Below are 12,430 nucleotides of genomic sequence, written 5' to 3'. Positions count from 1 at the left end.
CTCAAAACCCCATTTGCTATTTCATAGCTTTCCGGAACTCAGCTTCTGACAGAGCCACCTGCGCTATTTGGTAGATCTCTGGATTAGCTTGCTGTGCTACAATGATAGACAATCTGTTAAACATCTCATTTGGATTATCTAAATCCCCAAATAAGGTTTCAGATGTCTGATTATCTATTTGTGGTGCCCCTTTTACCTCCGACAATGGATCCTGTTTAGCCATTGCTCGGGTAACTACACACGCCGGAAATATTCCCGGAACTTGCTCCTGTAATTGCTCTGTTTCCTTAATTTCACTTGGTTCCTCTGTAACTAGAGGAGAAACTGATACTTTTGATCCAGCCAAATCATTTCCTAGGAGTAGATCAATTCCTTTACTGGTAAACTGTGGACAACACCTACAGTTACTACCCCAGATATTAAGTCACTCTCTAGGCGTACTTTATACTAAGGTATGGGTATACACCCCCCGCCAATTCCATTTACTAAAACTTCAGCGTTCAAGGTGCTCTCTGGTGGAAACCTCATATCTTTCCCCAGCAAGAGTGTTTGGGTCGCTCCTGTGTCCCTGAGTATAATGATAGGTTTTCTTGCCTCACTTACAGGATACGGAGTTACTCTCCCCTTTGACAAAAATTCATTATAACTCTCAGGTATTTTATTCTTAACTCTACACTCCTCTTAGCTTTCGTATTTGGTTTCACATTCACAGCTGTCATTAAAGCTATAGCCTAGACTGCTATACTCTCAGTCAGAGTCTTTTCCTCTGCACTAATTTTGCATACCCCAACAAGTTCTATGGGTTTACCTCGCAATTTCCAGCACTCTGAATGAAGATGACCCATTTTGTTGCAATGATAACACTTTGGTTTCAAACCTTATTTCTACCCTCAGCACCTTCCTTTCTGATGTGAGGAGGTGATGCTGGGGCATTCCCAGCTTTCCTTCTTGTCCCTGGCTACTTGCCTTCCTTTCACGCTCCCACTTTCTATCCTTCTCGGGTTTATCGGGGTGACAGACAAAATAGGTTCTCATATGCGGTTTCTATCTTTAATGCCCGTATCCAACGGTCAAAATTCATTTGCTTCACCCTCTCAAATTCTACATATGTCTGCCCAGTCAATTTCCGTAAGTTCCTAAACTTCTGATGGTCAGCTTCAGGGACTAACTCATACGCAGCGAGAATAGCCTTTTTTGCCATCTTATAATCTGCAGAAACCTCTTCAGAGAGCATGGCATAAGCTTCATGAGCTCTGCCTACCAGCCTGCCCTGCATGAGCAATGTCCAGCTTTCTTTCGGCCATTTCATCTGTTTGGCTATTTTTTCAAAAGATATGAAAAATGTCTTTACGTCCCTTTCCTCGAACTTAGGAAGAGCCTGTATAAATTTAAACAACTTCTCGCTGGGTCCTGATCTAAACTCAAATTCTTCCTGACCCCGAATTTTCCCTGGATTCAAGACTACCCCTTTGTCTTAGTTCTATCTCTTTTAACTTAAATTCCCTTTCTTCTCTTTCACTTTCTCTCCGAAATACTCTCTCTTTCTCCCTTTCCTCTTTTTCCAATTCAAGTTTTCTTAATTCTTTTTCCTGCTGAAGTTCCAGTTTTTTCATTTCTAACTGAATCCTAGCCAATTCCACTCCATCAGTCTCGGACCTATTACCTTCATGTCTCTCGTATTCCCTTTCTTGTTCCTCGTATTGCCCTTCATCTATATCATCATCATCATCGTCATCTTCTACTAATTCCAGATGTTCGGCTATTATTTCAATTATCTCTGCATTTTTGGCACCTGATTTCATCTCCAACCCCAATTTCACTGCCAATTCTTTTAATTTGTTCTTAGTTAAAGTTATCAAGTCACTCAGGGAAATATTCTACTTTCCCAAAAACTCTGCTACAACCACTAACGCCATAACAATGGTATAGACTGTACCTTATTGTACAAGAGACCTGGTTCTTTTAATTTCTTTGTAATTGGTGTCAGATTTAGGTCCCAACAATCGAGTTTCCAATTGATAAGATCCCAGACTCGAGAGCAATTAATCTTCATATCCTTCCTAAAGTGTGGTGCCCAGAGTTATACACAATACTCCAGTTGAGGCTGGCCCAGTGTTTCATACAAGTTTATCATACCTTCCTTGCTTTTGTACTCTATACTTCTATTTATAAAGTCCAGGATCCCATCTGCCTTTTTAACCACTTTCTCAACCTGCCCTGCCACCTTTAACGATTTGTGCACATATACCCCCAGGTCTCTGTTCCTGCACCGTCTTTGGAATTGTATCCTTTATTCTACATTGCCTCTCCTCAATATTCCTCCGAACATGTATCACTTCACGCTTCTTTGCATTAAATTTCATCTGCCACGTGTCCACCCATTCCACCAACCTGTCTATGTCCTCTTGAAGTCCATCACTATTCTCCGCACAGTTCACAATACCACCAATTTTTGTGTCATCTTCAAATTTTGAAATTGTGCCCTGCACGCCCAATTATTAATATATATCAATAAAAGTAATATTCCTCATACCGACCCCTGGAAGATATACTCCTGTATATCTTCCTCCAGTCTGAAAAACAGCCATTAACCACTACTCTCTGTTTCCTATCACTCAGCCAACTTTGTATCCATGCTGCCACTGTCTCTTTTATTCCATGGGTTCAACTTTGCTGATGTTGCACTTTATCAAATGCATTTTGGAAGTCCATGTACATAAGAACATAAATAGGAGCAGAAGTAGGCCATTCGGCCCCTTGAGTCTGCTCCGCCATTCAATAAGCTCATGGCTGATCTGATTGTGGCCTTAAATCCACTTTCCTGCCTGCCCCCCGATAACCATAACAAAAGTCTGTCTGACCCAGCCTTGAATATATTCAATGACTCAGCCTTCATGCTCGCTGGGGAAGAGTATTCCAAACACTAATGACCCTCAGAGAGAAGAAATTCCTCCACATATCCTCTTAAATGGGAGACACCTTATTTTTAAACTGTGCCCCCGAGTTCTAGATTCCCCCATGCGGGGAAACATCCTCTCAGCATCTACCCTGTCAAGTCCCCTCAGAATCTTATACATTTCAAAAAGATCACCTCTCAATCTTCTAAACTCCAATGAATATAGGCCCAACCTGCTCAACCTTTCCTCATAAGACAAACCCCTCATCCTAGGAATCAGTCTAATGAACCTTCTCTGAACTGCTTCCAATGCAAGTATGTCCCTCCTTAAATAAGGTGACCAAAACTGTCCACAGTACTATAGGTGCAGTCTCACCAATGCCCAATACAGTTGTAGCAAGACTTCCCTACTTTTATACTCCATTCCCTTTGCTATAAAGGCCAATATTCCATTTGCCTTCCTGATTACTTGCTGTACCTGCATGCTGACTTTTTGCCATTCATGTACAAGGACACCCAGATCCCTCTGTACAGCAGCATTCTGCAGTCTCTCTCCATTTAAATCATATTCTGCTTTTCTATTTTTCCTGCCAAAGTGGACAACCTCACATTTTCCCACACTATGCTCCATCGGCCAAATTTTTGCCCACTCACTTAATCTTTTTATATTCCATGGCAGATTCTTTGTATCCTCTTCACAACTTGCTTTCCTACCTATCTTTGTATCATCATCAAATTTGGCTACAATACAGTTGGTCCATTCATCCAAGTCATTAATATAGATTATAAATAGTTGAGGCCCCAGCACTGATCCCTGTGGCATTCCACTAGTTACAGTTTGCCATCCTGAAAATGACTCATTTATCCCGACTCTCTGTTTCCTGTTAGTTAGCCAATCCTCTATCCATGCTAATATATAACCCCCCAACACCATGAGCTTTTATCTTGTATAGTAACCTTTTAAGTGGCACCTTATCGAACGCCTTTTGGAAATCCAAATACACTACATCTACTGGTTCCCTTTTATCCACTCTGCTTGATACATCCTCAAAGAACTCTAATAAATTTGTCCCTTTCACAAAACTATGTTGACTCTGCCTGATTGTATTATGATTTTCTAGATGCCCTGCTACTACCTCGTTAATAATGGTTTTAACATTTTCCCAATGACAGAGGTTAGGCTAACTGGCCTATAGTTTCCTGTTTTCTGTCTACCTCCTTTCTTGAACAGAGGTGTTACATTTGTGGTTTTCCAATCCGCTGGGGCCTTTCTGGAATCCAGGGAATTTTGGAAGATTATAGCCAATGCATCCACTATCTCTGCAGCCACTTCCTTCAATACCATCGAATGCAGGCCATCAGGTCCTGGGGACTTGTCTGCCTTTAATCCCATTAGTATTCCCATTACTTTTTCTCTAGTGTTAGTAATGGGTTTAAGTTCCTTCCTTCCTTTTGCCTCCTGATTTTCTACTATTCTTGGGATGCTTTATGTGTCTTCTACTGTGAAGACAGATACAAAATTTGAAGTTTCTGCCATTTCCTCGTTTCCCATTATTTATTTCCCAGTCTCACCCTCTAATGGACCAATGCTCACTTTAGCTACTCTTTTCCTTTTTATATATTTGTAGAAGCTTTTACTGTCTGTTTTTATATTTCTTGCTAGTTTTCTCTCACACTCTGATTTCTCATCTTTATTTTTTTAGTCATCCTTTGCTGGTTTCTAAAATATTCCCAATCTTCTGGCCTACCACTAATCTTTGCAGAATTGTATGTCTTTTTGTTCAGTTTGAAACCACCCTTAATTTTCTTAGTTAGCCATGGATGGTGCATCTTTCTAGTAAAGTCTTTCTTCCTCAATGGAATATATCTTTGTTGAGATTAAATGTCTGCCACTGCTTCTCTACTGTCTTACCTTTTAATCTATTTTCCCACCTTAGGTAACTCTGTCATCACACCCTTGTAATTGCCTTAGGTTTATGGACCCACATTTCTCAGCCTCAAACTGAATGTGAAATTCTATCATATTATGATCACTCTTGCGTAGAGGATCCTTTACTATGAGGTCTTGAATTAATCCCATCTCATTGCCCATTACCAGGTCCAAAATAGCCTGGTTCCCTGATACACCACATCAACTGCATTACCCTCATTAACCCTGTCTGTTACCTAAACATAACAAATGAACACAAGAAATAGGAGCAGGAGTAGACCATATGGCCCATTGAGCCTGTTCTGCCATTCAATATGATCATGGCTGATCTTAGGCTTCAATTCCACTTTCCTGCCTGCTTGCCATATCCCTTGGTTCCCTGAGAGACCAAAAATCTGTCTATCCCAGTCTTAAATGTTTTCAACAATGGAGCATCCACAACCTTCTGGGATTCCAAAGATTCACAACCCTTTAAGTGAAGTAATTTCTCTTCATTTCAGTCCTAAATGATTGGCCCCTTATCCTGAGACTGTGCCCCTGTGTTTTCGATTCCCTGACCAGCAGAAACAATCTCTCAGCGTCTACCCTATCCAGCCCCTTCAGAATCTTGTATGTTTCAATGAGATCGCCTCTCATTCTTCTAAACTCCAGAGAGTAAAGGTCCAATTTACTCAGCCTCTCATCATAGGACAACCCCCTCATCTCAGGGACCAATTTAGTGAACCTTCGCTGTACCGCTTCCAGTGCAAGTATATCCTTTCTTAAATATGGAGACCAAAACTGCACACAGTACTCCAGATGTGGTCTCACCAAAACCTTGTGCAATTGTAGCAAGACTTCTTTATTCCTGTACTTCAATCCCCTTGCAATAAAGACCATCATGCCATTTGCCTTCCTCATTGCTTGCTGTACCTGCATGCTAACTTTTGGTGTTCCTTGTACAAGCACACCCCAGTCTCTTTGAACATCAAGACTTATAAGTTTCACACCTTTTAAAAAATATTCTGCTTTTCTATTCTTATGACCAAAGTGCATGACTTCACACTTCCCTTCATTACATTTCATCTGCCATCTTGTTGCCCACTCACTTAGCCTGTCTATATTTCTTTGCAGCCCCTCTGTGTCCTCCCCACAGCTTACCTTTCCACCTACCTTTGTATCATCAACAAACTTAGATACATTACTCTGTCTCTTCATCTAAGTCATTGATATAGATTGTAAATAGCTGAGGCCCCAGCAATGATCCTTGTGGCACTCCATTATTCACTGCCTGTCAACCCTTTGCTTCCTGTCTGTTAATTAATCCTCTATCCATGCTAATATATTACCCTCTCAACTAGGACAGTAGATAGGGCTTTAAACTAAATAGCGGGGGTGAGGGATCAAGTGAGGGAAGATGTGATAATTTAAAGAAAGAGGAGAAGGCAAGAGAGCAAGTGAGTAATATGGATAATGATCAGGGTGCGGCAGCAAGGGACAGTGCGTACAAACTCAAGATTGAGCCAGCAGATAAGACTAGAGGTTGTGAACTAACAGAGTAGGGGGAGGGATCGGGAGAGGGGAAATTTAGAAATCCGAAGAGAATAGCCAAGGCAACGGAACAGTACAGCATTGTGGGTAAAGACAAGCAGAATGGGAAAGGAAGGGACACAGAGTTTAACAAAAATTGTACGTCAGGAAATAAGGTAATTGAAAGGAATAGAAGCAAAAAAATGAAATTAAAGGTTCTTTGCCTGAATGCGCAAAGCATCTGCAATAAGATAAATGAATTAGTGGCACTAATAGAGGTACATGTTTAAGATCTAATCACCATTACAGAGACATTGTTGCATGGTGATCAAGGTTGGGAAATAAATATTCCAGGGTACACAATATTTTGGAAAGACAGACAGAATAGCAAAGGAGGAGGGGTAGCACTGATGGTAAAGGATGACATAAGGGCATTAGTGAGAAGGGATCTGGCCTCAGAAGATCATGAAGTAGAATCAGTATGGGTGGAGATTAGAAATAGCAAGAATCAGAAAACACTGGTGGGGATAGTTTATAGGCTTCCTAACAGTAGTTATACCATTGGACAGAGCATTACACAAGAAATTATTGGGGCATGTAACAAAAGCAATGTAATAATTGTGGGGGTCTTTAATCTTCATATAGACTGGGACAATGAAATTGGCAGGAGTGGTCTGAAAGATGAGTTTGTAGAATGTTTTTGGGACAGTTTCTTGGAGCAATACATTGTGGAGCCAACTTGGGATACAGCTATCTTAGATATAGTATTGTGTAATTATCTTTGGCCTCCTTATCTCGAGAGACAATGGGTAAGTGCCTGGAGGTGGTCAGTGGTGTGTGGAGCAGCGCCTGGAGTGGCTATAAAGGCCAATTCTAGAGTGACAGGCTCTTCCACAGGTGCTGCAGAAAAATTTGTTTGTCGGGGCTGTTACACAGTTGGCTCTCCCCTTGCGCCTCTGTCTTTTTTCCTGCCAACTACTAAGTCTCTTCGACTTGAAGCAGGGTTAATTAGCAATGCCATAGTAAAAGATCTGCTGGGAAACAGTGATCATAATACCATTGAATTTCATGTTAAGTTTGAAAGTGACATGCTCCACTCACAAACAAGAATCTTAAACTTAAACAAAGCCAATTACACAGGCATGAGGGGAGTACTGGCTAAGGTAAATTGGCTAAATAGACGAAAAGGTATGTCGGTAAATGAACAACGGGAAACCTTTGAAGAGCCAATTTTAAATGTGCAACAAAAGTACATTCCTTTGAAAAACAAAAACTTAGCAAGAAAGCCCCAACTATGACTCACTCAGGAAGTTTAGGATAAACTTAGAGTAAAATAAGAGGCTTACAATGTTGCAAAAAAGAGTAGCAAGTCTGAGGATTGGGAGTGTTTTAGAAAACAGCAAAAGTTCACCAAAAAGTTGATAGAAGAGGAAAAAATAGATTGGGAGTAAACTAGCCAGCAATATCAAAACAGATTGTAAGAGCTTTTATAGATATGTCAAAAGGAAGAGAGGAGCCAAAGTAAACATTGGTCCCTTAGAAGCAGAAACAGGAGAAATTATCATGGGGAATGAAGAAATGGCAGAGGCATTGAACAAATATTTTGTGTTTGTCTTCACAGTAGAAGACACAAGTTCCATACCAGAAATAGACAGTAACCTAGAGGTTAAAAAGAGTGAGGAAATTAAGCAAAAAGTATTGGAGAAACTTAAGGGACTAAAATCTGACAAATCTCAAGGACCAGATGGCCTACATGCAACGTTCTAAAAGAGATAGCTGCAGATATAGTGGATGCGCTAGCTATGATTTTCCAAAATTCCCTCGATTAGGGAACAGTCCCATCAGATTGGAAGTTGTCAAATCTCACACCGCTTTTCAAGAAAGGAGGGAGAGAGAAAACTGGGAACTACAGGCCAGTTAGCCTAACATCAGTCATTGGGAAAATGCTGGAATCTATTGTTAAGGAAGTCTTAACAATGCACTTAGAAAAGCACATGGTTTTGCTAAAGGGAAATCCTGTTTGACAAATCTATTAGAGTTTTTGAGGATGTAACTAGTCGGGCAGATAAAGGGGAACCAGTAGATGCATACCTGGAATTCCAAAAGGCATTCGATAAGGTGCCATACAAAAGGCTAATAGGCAAAATAACGGCTAATGGAGTTGGGGGCAATATATTACCATGGATAGATGATTGGTTAATGGACAGGAAGCAACGAGTGGGCATAAATGGGGCATTTTCAAGTTGGCAGGCAATGAATAGTGGAGTGCCTCAAGCATCAGGGCTGGGGCCTCAGCTATTTACAATCTATATCAATGACTTAGATGAAGAGACAGAGAGTAATGTATTTAAGTTTGCTGATAATACAAGGTAGGAGGAATAATAAGCTGTGGGGAGGACACAGAGAGGCTGCAAAGAAATATAGACAGGTTAAGTGACTGGGCAACAAGATGGCAGATGGAGTATAATATAGGGACATGTAAAGTTATTCACTTTGGTCATAAGGATAGAAAAGCAGAATATTTTTAAAAGGTGTGAAACATGTAAGTCTTGATGGTCAAAGAGACTTGGGTGTGCTTGTATAAGGAACGCAGAAGGTTGGCAGCAGGAGTTCCTCAGGGTAGTGTCCTAAGCCCAACCATTTTCAGCTGCTTCATCAATGACCTTCCTTCAATCCTAAGGTCAGAGGTGTGGATGTTCGCTGATGATTGCACAATGTTCAGCGCCATTCGCGACTCCACAGATACTGAAGCAGTCCATGTAGAAATGCAGCAAGAGCTGGACAATATCCAGGCTTGGGATGATGAATGGCAAGTAACATTCGTGCCACACAAGTGCCAGGCAACAACCATCTCCAACAAGACAGAACTTAACCATCTCCCCTTGACATTCAATGCCATTATGATTGCTGAATCACCCACTATCAACATCCTGGGGGGGGGGGGGGGGGTTACCATTGACCAGAAACTGAACTGGAGCAGGTCAGAGGCTAGGAATTCTGTGGCAACTCACTTCCTGACTCCCCAAAGCCTGTCCACCATCTACAAGGCACAAGTCAGGAGTATGATGGAATACTCGCTACTTGCCTGGATGGTTGCAGCTCCAACAACACTCAAGAAGCTCAACACCATCCAAGAAAAAGCAGCCCGCTTGATTGGCACCCCATTCACAAACATTCACTCTCTCCACCATTGACGCACAGTGGCAGCAGTGTGTACCATCTACAAGATGCACTGCAGGAATGCACCAAGGCTCCTTAGGCAGCATCTTCCAAACCTGTGACCTCGAAGGACAAGGGCAGCAGATGCATGGGAACACCACCACCTGTAAGTTCCCCTCCAAGCCACACACCATCCTGACTTGGAACTATATCATCGTTCCTTCACTATCGCTGGGTCAAAATCCTGGAACTCCCTTCCTAACAGCACTGTGGGTATACTTAACCCACATGGACTGCAGCAGTTCAAGAAGGCGGCTCACCACCACCTTCTCAAGGGTAATTAGGGATGGGCAATAAATATTATCCTAGCCAGCGACGCCCACATCCCAGGAACGGATAAAAAAATTGGTACAGGAAGCAATTAGGAAGGCAAATGGCATGTTGGCCAGTATTGCAAGGGAACTGGAATAAGGAGTTATTGCTACAATCGTATAGGGTTTTGGTGAGACCACATCTGGAGTACTGTGTGCAATTTTGGTCTCCACATATATGAAAGGATATACTTGCATTGGAGGTGGTACTGTAAAGGTTCACTAGATTGGTCCTGGGATGAGGGGGTTGTCCTATGATGAGAGACTAACTAAATTGGGCCTTTATTCCTTGGAGTTTAGAAGACCGAGAGGTGATTTCATTGAAACATGCAAGATTCTAAAGGGGCTGGATACTGAGAGATTATTTCTTTAGGGAATTGAAAACACAGGGGGTACAGTCTCAGGATAAGGGGCGTATCATTTAGGACTGAAATGAGGAGCAATTACTTCACTCAAAGGGTTGTGAATCTTTGGAATTCTATATCCCAGAGGGTTGTGGATGCTCCATCATTGGATACATTTAAGGCTGGGATAGACAGATTTTTGGTCTCTCAGGGAATCATGGGATATGGGGAGCGGGCAGGAAAGTGGAGTTGAATCCTAAGAACAGCCATGATTGTTTTGAATGGCAGAGCAGGTTTAATGGGCCATATGATCTACTCCTACTCCGAATTCTTGTGTTTTTGTGTAAACCCAATTCCATGAGCCCTTAACTTGCTTATTAACCTTTTGTGTGGCACTTTATCGCTTTTTGGAAATCCAGGTATACTACATCTACTGGTTTCCCTTTATCTACCCTACTAGTTACATCCTCAAAAAACTCTAATAAATTAGTCAAGCAGGATTTCTCTTTAGTAAAACCATGTTGACTTGTTATAATCATACTGGGCTGAATTTATCGGCAGCGGGCAAAAGGGGCTGCACGCCAAAGATCCGCCGCAATCACAAGCGTGGCGCTACATTTAAATAGCAGAGGCTGGCTGCCCCAAGCCCCCTCCACCCCAATCACAGGGAGAGGGCGGGCTGTCCGTCCATGGCAATGGTGTCAGTTGCCTGTGCTCAGGTGCCAACGCCATTTTTAAAGGGCTGTCAGCCCTACCGGCTAATTTAAATATTTAAACAGAAATTGAATGAAATTCAATAAATACATTTATTTTGCCCCTCTCCCACCACCCCAATAACAATTAAATTAATTATTTGCCCTCCCCCAAACTATCTGACCTTCCAACCCCCCAAACTGCACCAACTTTAACTACAACGCTTCCCACAATCCTGTACACCCATGACTTTAACTTGACCCCGTACACCACCCCCCGCACTAACAATCGTACCTTCTCCCTTCTCCCCACCAGTGTTGCACTTCTTTTCCTTGGATTGGGATCCGAAAGCGCTAAGCGCTGCTGTGCCAGCTGCCAGGCTAAAGATCACAGCAGGACTTCAAGATTAATGGTAAGTATATGCAGATCTATTAATTTACATTATTTGCATATGGTGATTGTGGTCCGTCGCCGAGCAGTGGGGGGACCGCCACAGTGCTCCGCCACCGCCGAGAGGATTGGGCTGGGCCCTGCCAGCACCACAGTCCATGGCGGGCCTCATCCAGGGCCAACTTCAAGCCCCCCACCAACATGGATCCCGATGTCGAAGGCTCCTTAAAATCCAGCTCACTGTGTTTTTCTAAGTGCGTTGTTAAGACTTCCTTGATAATAGATTCCAGCATTTTCTCAATGATTGATGTTCGGCTAACTGGCCTGTAGTTCCCTGTTTTCTCTCTCCCTCCTTTCTTGAAAAGCGGTGTATCATTTGCCACCTTCCAATCTGATGGGACTGTTCCTGAAACTAAGGAATTTTGGAAAATCATAGCTCATGCATCCACAAATCTCATCAAAATTCTCAATCAAGTTAATTAAACACAATTTGCCTTTAAGAAATCTGTCCTGACTTTCCCTAATTAGTCCACACTTGTCCAAGTAACTGTTAATTTTGTCCTGGATTCTCATTTCTAAAAGCTTTCCCACCACTGAGGTTAAACTGAATGGCCTGAAGTTGCTGGGTGTATCCTTACTCCTTTTTGACCAAGGGAGTAACATTTGCAATTCTCTGGTCCTCTGGCATCACACCTGTATCTAAGGAGGTGTCTCTGCATTTCCACTCTTAATTTTCTCAGCAACCTCAGATGCATCCCAACTGGTTTGGGTGATGCTTTAACTTTAAGTGCAGGCAGCCTTTCTAATAGCTCCCTTTTATCAATTTTTAGCCCATCCAATGTCTCAATTGAATCACAGAATTACAGAATTGTTACAGCACAGAAGGAACCCATTTGGCCCGTCGTATCTGCGAAACAGCAGGTTACCTAGGGCCACTTCCCGCCTTCTCCCCATAGTCCTGCACATTCTTCCTTTTCAGATAACAATCCAATTTCCTCTTGAATGCCTCAATTGAACCTGCCTCCACCACACTGTCAGGCAGTGCATTCCAGATCCTAACCACTTGCTGCGTGAAAAAGCTTTTCCTCATATCGCTATTGCTTCTTTTGTGAAATACCTTAAATCTGTACCCTCTTGT

Source organism: Heterodontus francisci, chromosome 10, assembly GCF_036365525.1.
Source record: "Heterodontus francisci isolate sHetFra1 chromosome 10, sHetFra1.hap1, whole genome shotgun sequence".
Classification (NCBI taxonomy): domain Eukaryota; kingdom Metazoa; phylum Chordata; class Chondrichthyes; order Heterodontiformes; family Heterodontidae; genus Heterodontus; species Heterodontus francisci.
This window is presented reverse-complemented; position numbering follows the sequence as displayed.